This window comes from Miniopterus natalensis, chromosome 1 (genome assembly GCF_054644295.1).
Source record: "Miniopterus natalensis isolate mMinNat1 chromosome 1, mMinNat1.hap1, whole genome shotgun sequence".
Classification (NCBI taxonomy): Eukaryota; Metazoa; Chordata; class Mammalia; order Chiroptera; family Miniopteridae; genus Miniopterus; species Miniopterus natalensis.
In genome coordinates this window covers 122,122,746-122,130,788 of record NC_142081.1, presented here as the reverse complement: position 1 = coordinate 122,130,788, position 8,043 = coordinate 122,122,746, and positions in this window count along the sequence as shown.

The following is an 8,043-nucleotide window of genomic DNA, read 5'->3' as shown; positions in this document are numbered from 1 at the left end:
CTGGGGGGTAGGGGTAGTTGAGGAATAAAGGACAAGTTGGTGGGGAAATTTTACGATTTACCACATCTGAGCGCTAAATGAGTGCTGTCTGTGAACTGAGTGGCCCCTTGTTTCCTGAGATTCAGTGAACACCGGGACAGGAATAGCTCAGGTCCAAGAAGGATACATGACACCACCCCCAGTTTATGCACATCCCAAGATTTGGTGAATTCCACCCCGAATACCCCATTTTGGCTGCTCAGCACAGCGGCCTGGCCTCTGCTGCTGAAGCTTCCTGTCAAGACAGCCTCCCCCTGGGTGAGGGAGGGTCAGGCTTCGGCACTGCCTCTGTCGCACCATGGCTCTGATGGGAGGTCCAGGCTCCTCTCACCAGGCCACTCCAGTGAAAGTCCTGGAGGATCAGCATGCTCTTGCTCCTCCCGCAATTGAAAGGAGGGGTCAGTTGCCACACCCAGCAGAGTGGGGCCATGAGGGCCTCATGAGACAAACTTGCATCAAAGAGTGTAGAAAGTAAGAAGTAGGCAGCATATAAACTCCTGTCCCTCTCCATCGACCCGGGGTCTCAAGTTATGATGGTTCTGCATGGCTTGTCTGGAAGCTGCCCTTTGGGACTAAGCAGAGAGCCCTACTTTCATGTGAAGTTGTTTTCAGCTCATTGTATATTTGCTTTCCTTTGCATTTCCCATCACCCTTACTGCCCTGGGATTGCATCTCCTAATAAAATCTTAGCACTTAAACTTGGCCTCGGGCTCTGCTTTCTAGGTAATCCTTTAGCAGCATTTGGGCTTTAGCTCTGTTCTTTACTGACAATTTCACAGCCACAACAAACAAAATTAAGATTGTTTTGACTGGCTAACTGTCCTATTAGCCCTAAACCACTACTTTAAAAGGCATCCAGTTGAGACTATTACTAAACACATACATTTATATATACATGTCTCTGAAGTTGGTAGAGACAAATGTTTAGTTTTCCATTTATTGGTGCCTAGTGGTGTTTCCTCTCAAGAATAAATTCCTAGACCACAGGCACTTACATGTTTTAAACATTTGGAAGCTTGAAAAACTTGAGATGCACTTGGGTGCAAAACAAAGAAAATGCTTTTCAATAATGATCATAAAGCTGTTCCTGGGGCGGGGGGGCTAGTTACATGTTTTTGGTTCATTCATAAAGTCATGTTCTACCTTTCCTAAAATCTCATCGGGGTGGCTATGTTAAAGCTTTTTAAAAAGAGACTCCTTCTAGTCCAGAATGCTTTCAAAACAATTTTTCTTTGTGTTATTTTAAATATTGAAGACTTTGATAAGTTTGTATTTTTGATGATAGCCACTGGCTTTGTGGCCTCCTGTTTACTGCCAAGTTTGTCAGAGCTTTTCTTCTCTCCCACCTGGTTTGCCATCTGTAACTTGATCAACAGTAATTTGAGATGGGACTGGCCAGGGTCATATGTTAAATAGGACATTTCCACTTTCTTGACCACAAAATCCTCCCTTTCCTGACCACTTAAACACTGTTACATAATCTACAAACACATGGATCTGATGATCTTCTGAAACATATGTTGGCAAAGGTCACACCTGCAAATCTACCTTTCTATAGGCACAATATTTTTTATTAAACACTTATTTTTCTTGTTTATAATCTGGCCTATCAAAGCATTCAAAAACTACTTTTAAAAGCATGTTCTGCCTACATCTATATCATCAAAGTGAATTGATTTTTACAGAGAAAAGTTTGTCATTCTATCATGTGAACAATATTTAATCTTTGCATTCAAAAATGTTTTCTTTTATCTGAGGCTAATTCCAATCATGAAGCCAAGCTGTACACATAATGTATTTAAAAATACCTTTTCACAGAAAGAAAAAAACATTTAAAAATATTTTGGGTTACAAACATGCTGTATCTGAGAACATCCCATTAAGCAAATATGAGAGTTTCTCTTTAAATCTTGGCCCTTGATTCTTTCCAAATATATGAAAGCAGATAATATTCTAGCAAACATATAGATTTTACATATTATACAAATAGGTGTTGACCTCTTCAGGGTAGGTTGTAAGCTTGCTGCAATTATATTACCATTACTCAAAAATTTTTAGAATTCTTTAAAAATTTGCCACAAGAGACTGAGTCACATTCCTTTAAATGGACATCATCAGTGATAGCAAATCTTTTCATTTTTAGAAATACCCAAAAGTCATTTGAAAGCAGACCAAGCTTGATAACATTGTTTAGCAGGGGAAAATTGAACATGAAAGAATAAAAATAAGTGAACTAAGTAGTATTTTTTAAAAAAATTAAACTGTGAGAAAATGAGAATTAAGGAAAGATTGAAGCAGAAATCAACAAATTAGAAAACAAAAAATATAATTATTGATCAATTCCAAAATATTTTTTGGAAGAAATAGAAAGAAAGTAGAGAAATAGCTGGCAAATCTATTTACTGAAAGACAGAGATAAAATATAAATAAAATTATAAAGGAGAAAAGAGACATAACAGAGAAGTTTGGAGAATGGAGAAGTTTGGGGGGTTTTTCGTGTTTTTTTATATTATATGAGATACTATGTATAGTTAACAATATGCTAAAACATTTTCTTTCTGGAAAAACATAAATCACCCAAATTGAATCAAGCAGAAGTAAAAACTAAGTAAATCTAAACAAGAGAAGAAATCAAAAAAGGCTCAGCCCTAGAAATTATATAGTCAAACTCTTGCAAAATTTGAAGGACATATTATTTCCTTTCTAAAGGTATAAAGATATTAAAATTAATTCACTTTTATAAAGCAAATATAATTATTATAAAATATATCAGAATTGTACAAAAGAGAACACAAAATATCAGCTCACATAAGAAAACCAATACTAAATTCCCCATAAAATTACCAGTAAATTAAATTCAATGAAGTCATTTTTAACATGATTAGGTAGATTTTATCCTAGAAATGCCAGTATATTTTTATAATACTAAAATAATTAAAATAAATCATACATTTAGGTCATACAGTATAAGAAAAATTCCATCATCTCAAAAGATGACAAAAATCTAACACTGCCTTCTGATTAAAATAATTAAAATTTTAAAAACTCTTGGTAAATATTGAATCAATAGCCAAAATCATATTTTTAATAAGATTTTATAAACATAATAATGCTCCCAGAAATCAATGGCATTTTTATACACCAATAATGATCGCTCAGAAAGAGAAACAAAAAAAACAATCCCATTTACCATTGAAACAAAAAAAAATTAAGACACTGAGGAATAAACTTAGCCAAGGAGGTGAAATACCTGTACTCAAAAAACTATAGGATGCTAAAAAGTGAGACAGAGCAAGATATAAACAAGAGGAAGAAAATAACAGAATTAACATCATTAAAATGTCCATACTACCCAAGGCAATCTATAGATTCAATGCAGTCCCTATTAAAATACCAATGGCGTATTTCACAGATCTAGAACAAATACTCCACAAATTTATATGGAACTAAAAAAGACTCTGCATAGCATCAGCAATCTTGAGAAAGAACAACAAAGTTGGAGGAATCACAATACCAGATATAAAGTTACACTACAAAGCCACTGTAATCAAAACAGCCTGGTACTGCCACAAGAACAATCATATAGATCATTGGAACAGAACAAAGAGCCCAGAAATCAACCCACATCATTATGGCCAATTAATATTTGACAAAGGAGGCAAGGATATACAATGGTGTAAAGACAGTCTCTTCAATAAATGGTGCTGGAAAAATTGGACAGGTACATGCAAAAAATGAAACTAGACCACTTACACCATACACAAGAATAAACTCAAAATGGATAAAGGACTTAAGAGTAAGTCATGAAACCATAAAAATCATAGAAAAAAAAAAAATGTAAGCAGCAAAATCTCAAACATCTCACATAGCAGAATTTTCATTGATACACCATCTAGGGCAAGAGAAACAAAGGGGGGTGGGGGTGGGGATGTGAGTACATCAAGCTAAAAAGCTTCTGTACAGCAAAAGAAACCAGCATCAAAATGAAAAGGGAACCTACTGTATGAGAGAACATATTTGTCAATGATACATCTGATAAGGGGTTAATTTCCAAAATATATAAGGAACTCATACAACTCAACAAAAGGAAGACAAACAATCCAATTAAAAAATGGGCAGAGAACCTGAATAGACACTTCTCTAAAGTGGGCATACAGATGGCCAAGGGACATGAAAAAATGCTCAACGTCACTAACCATCAGAGAGCTGCAAATTAAAACGACCATGAGGTACCACCACCTCACACCTACCAGAATGGCTACTATCAACAAATCAACAAACAACAAGTGCTGGCGAGGATGTGAAGAAAAAGGAACCCTAGCACACTGCTGGTGGGAATGCAGACTGGTTCAGCCACTATGGAAAAGTGTGGAGTTTCCTCAAAAAATTAAGAATGGTACTGCCATTTGACCCAGTGATCCCACTTCTAGGAATATATCCCAAGAATCCTGAAACACCAGTCAGAAAGAATATATGCACCCCGATGTTCATAGCAGCGCAATTTACAATAGCTAAGACCTGGAAACAGCCCAAGTGCCCATCAGTAGATGAGTGGATAAGAAATCTGTGGTACATTTACACAGTGGATTCTACTACCCTTTGAGACAGCATGGATGGACCTGGAGAGTATTATGCTAAGTGAAATAAGCCAGTCAGAGAAAAACAAGTATCACATGATCTCACTTATTCGTGGAATCTAATGAACACAATAAAATCATGAATAAAATAGGACCAAAGGCATGGAAACATGGAACAGACTGGCGAATCTCAGAGGGAAGGGGGAAAGGGTGGGGGAGTGGGGTGGGGGTGAGGGTTGAGGTTGGGTAGGTGGGGGTGGAGGGTAGAGGGTGGGGGTGGAGGGTTGAGGGTGGGTAGAGAGGGTGGGGGGTAGGAAGAGATTACATGCATATATAATAATAATAATGGTAAGACAGCCAAACTATAAGAACTGTAAGGAAGAGGGGAAGGTGTATAGTTAATTCCTCAACCTCCCATCAACACTCTTCAATCTTCTTCCCAGAGGTAGCCTCTATTAACAGTTTCTTACATATCCTTCCAGAAATTTTCCATGCACATAAAAGCATATGACTATTTCCTTTGGGGGAAATACAAATAGAATCATACTATACATATTGTCCTGCACTTGCCTTTTCCATTGTACAAAGTAACTTTGACATCTTCCCACATCAGCACATAAATCTACCAAAATTTTTCATGACAGCTGAATACTATTGTATGAATGCACCATTTTCCACTCACCTATGGGGAGTATTTATACTATTTTCTAGTTTTCTGCAATTATATACAGTTATGGTGAGCATTCTCGAATATCTTTGCCTATCAGTGCTGGTCTACTTGTAGGATTAATGCTTAGCAATGGAATTGCTGGATGTATTTTTGGATAAATATTTCCAAATTAGCATACAAAAGGCTAGATTAATTATAATCCCATGAAAAATGTATGCAAAAAAATAAATTATTGAGGCTAGGTGATAGGTACATGCTAGTTCAAGCTACTTTTAGGTATATTTTTAAACTTCCATACTTAATGACATGAAAGCAGAAGAATTATTAAAATAAGATATAAAGATGCCTGCTATTCTCTTTTTTTGCCATAGATTGCCTGCTATTCTTTAAAATTATGCTGAAATAATTCTGTAATAAGACAAGAAACAGAAATAATAGCTAAAATATTGAAAAGCCAAGGAAAAGCTGTCTTTATTTGCAGATCATATTTTTGTCTAAAAAAAAAAAAAAATCAAGAGACCTGATTGGAAAGCTACTATAAAATTATTTTTTAAATCAATAACTTTTCCAGTGACCTAATAATAACTTATTGGGAAATATATATTAAAATCCTATTCACATATAAATAACATTGGCAAGAACTGGAAGGGGTCTATATAAAAAAAAAGAGAGAGAGAGACAACAGGAGAACAAAAAGATTTTATAGATTGAGAAATCCATTATTCTCTGAGATACATTCATCTATTTTTGTGCAATTTTAACCAAAATTCTAATGGGATTTTTTTTTTTTAATGTTGAAAAAAATTAATTTATTTTTGGAGGAGAAAACAGGAAAAAGTAGCCAGAATACTTTTGTAATGGAAGAGTAATAACAGGAGATTCATTGTACCAGCTATCAATACATATTATAAGCCCACAATAATTACAATGATTTTGAACTACTAAAAAAAGATTGATGAATAGATTAATATTTCAGAACAGATAGCCTTGAAAGAAAATTCAATATACCAATAAATGAAGCATCACCAATAAGGAGGACATGGATTATTCAATAACTAGTACTAGGAAAACCAGGCAATCATTTGGGAGAGAAAAAAACAGATTAGATGCTTGCTTCATACTATATACTGAAATACATTCCAGATAAATGAAAGAGGCAAATGTGAAAAACTGTAAAAGAACTAAAAAAATATATAAATGAATATTTATGGGAAAGAACTAACCACAAAACAATGGAAGAAATCACACAGATGCATAAACATCTGTATGTCAAAAAATTATAAACAATATTGAATAAGCTGTAAAGTAAAAAGATATTTGACATACATATCATAAAATGGCAGTTAGTATTTGCACAAAGGTCCTTAAGTCTTTTCAAAGAAGAAATTCCAACACTTTTTGGGCAACAAGAGCATTGTATTGTGGACATAAACTCAGAGGGAACCACTTTGAGGAAGAGAGTTCGTTTGGAAGAATCATTTGTCCCATTTTTAGAATGCTCAGTTTTTGTTGTCTGTATGTTTTGTTTTGTTTGTTTCCACCTCATTTCATGTGTACAAGGTGATATTTGTATTACAAATTCATTTTTCTCCAATTTCTTTTTCAAAAACACCCCTAGAATATTGTACTCTCCTGGATCCTCTGGAAGAGGTTCACTTGATTTAGCTCATTACAAGCCCAGAGGTAGGTATTCTTACTAGCCCCATTTTCTAGATTAGGAAGGATGTATCTCTGACTTTAAATGCAAATAGGTAGCAAACTGAATTATGAACATAACTTATCCAAAATAAAGTCATCATCACAGGAGAAGCTAAGACAAGTGAACACAATATATAGAGCAGCAACTGGTAAAAGCACCTGCCGCCCAGCCAGTGTGGCTCAGTGGTTGAGCACCAATCCCAGCACCGAGGTCACTTTTTCCATTCCTCAGGGCACATGCCTAGTTGTGGGCTCGATCCCCAGTCGTGGGCATGCAGGAAGCAGCAGATCGATTCCCATCAATGTTTCTACCTCTTTCTCTCCCTCTCCCTTCCTCTCTCTCTAAAATCATTTATTGGGGCTTACAATGGGGACTGTTCTAAGCATGTTCTGATCTAATAATATGCATGAATTGTCTCATGTAACCATCAAGAAACAACCATCACCCAAGATTTAGATGCTTTTATGATTTGTTTTCCACATTAGGAAACTGAAGCACTGAAAAGTTTTTTAGTTTGCTGAAGTTCACACAGCTAGAAAAATACTAGAAGCTATATTTGAACCACATAGTTGGAGCTGGAGCCCAAGCTCCTTGGCCACATGTAACCATACGATATACAAAGAAAGCCCTTTCATCCACAAAGAGCTCCTTTGACCCTCACAATTTTGTGAGGAGATCAGGAAATATTCTCCCCAACTTACACTAAGGCAGTGGGAAGCCAGAAATGGGTTATTGGAGTTAGTAAATTTTTTTTAATGATCTGAAAGAAGCTGACAGCAGAGAATGGGTGGACATTGTGATAAGGAATGACTGGAGGAAAAACAAGCCTTAAAGGCATGGATCAGAGAAAGAAGTGCCCGAACTTTAAGTGGATTAGCCACAAGCCACAGGGAGGGTAGGAGAGCTGGGAACAGACAAGAGGGGGTTATCCTGAGCATGGTGAGAATGGAAATTATTCCAGCTCACAGCCATCAGGCCTATGGTGAAGCTAGATGATAAACAGTGGGGAAAAAAAACCCACATCCCCAGCATTCCCATCATGTCAAACTCAGTGGCTA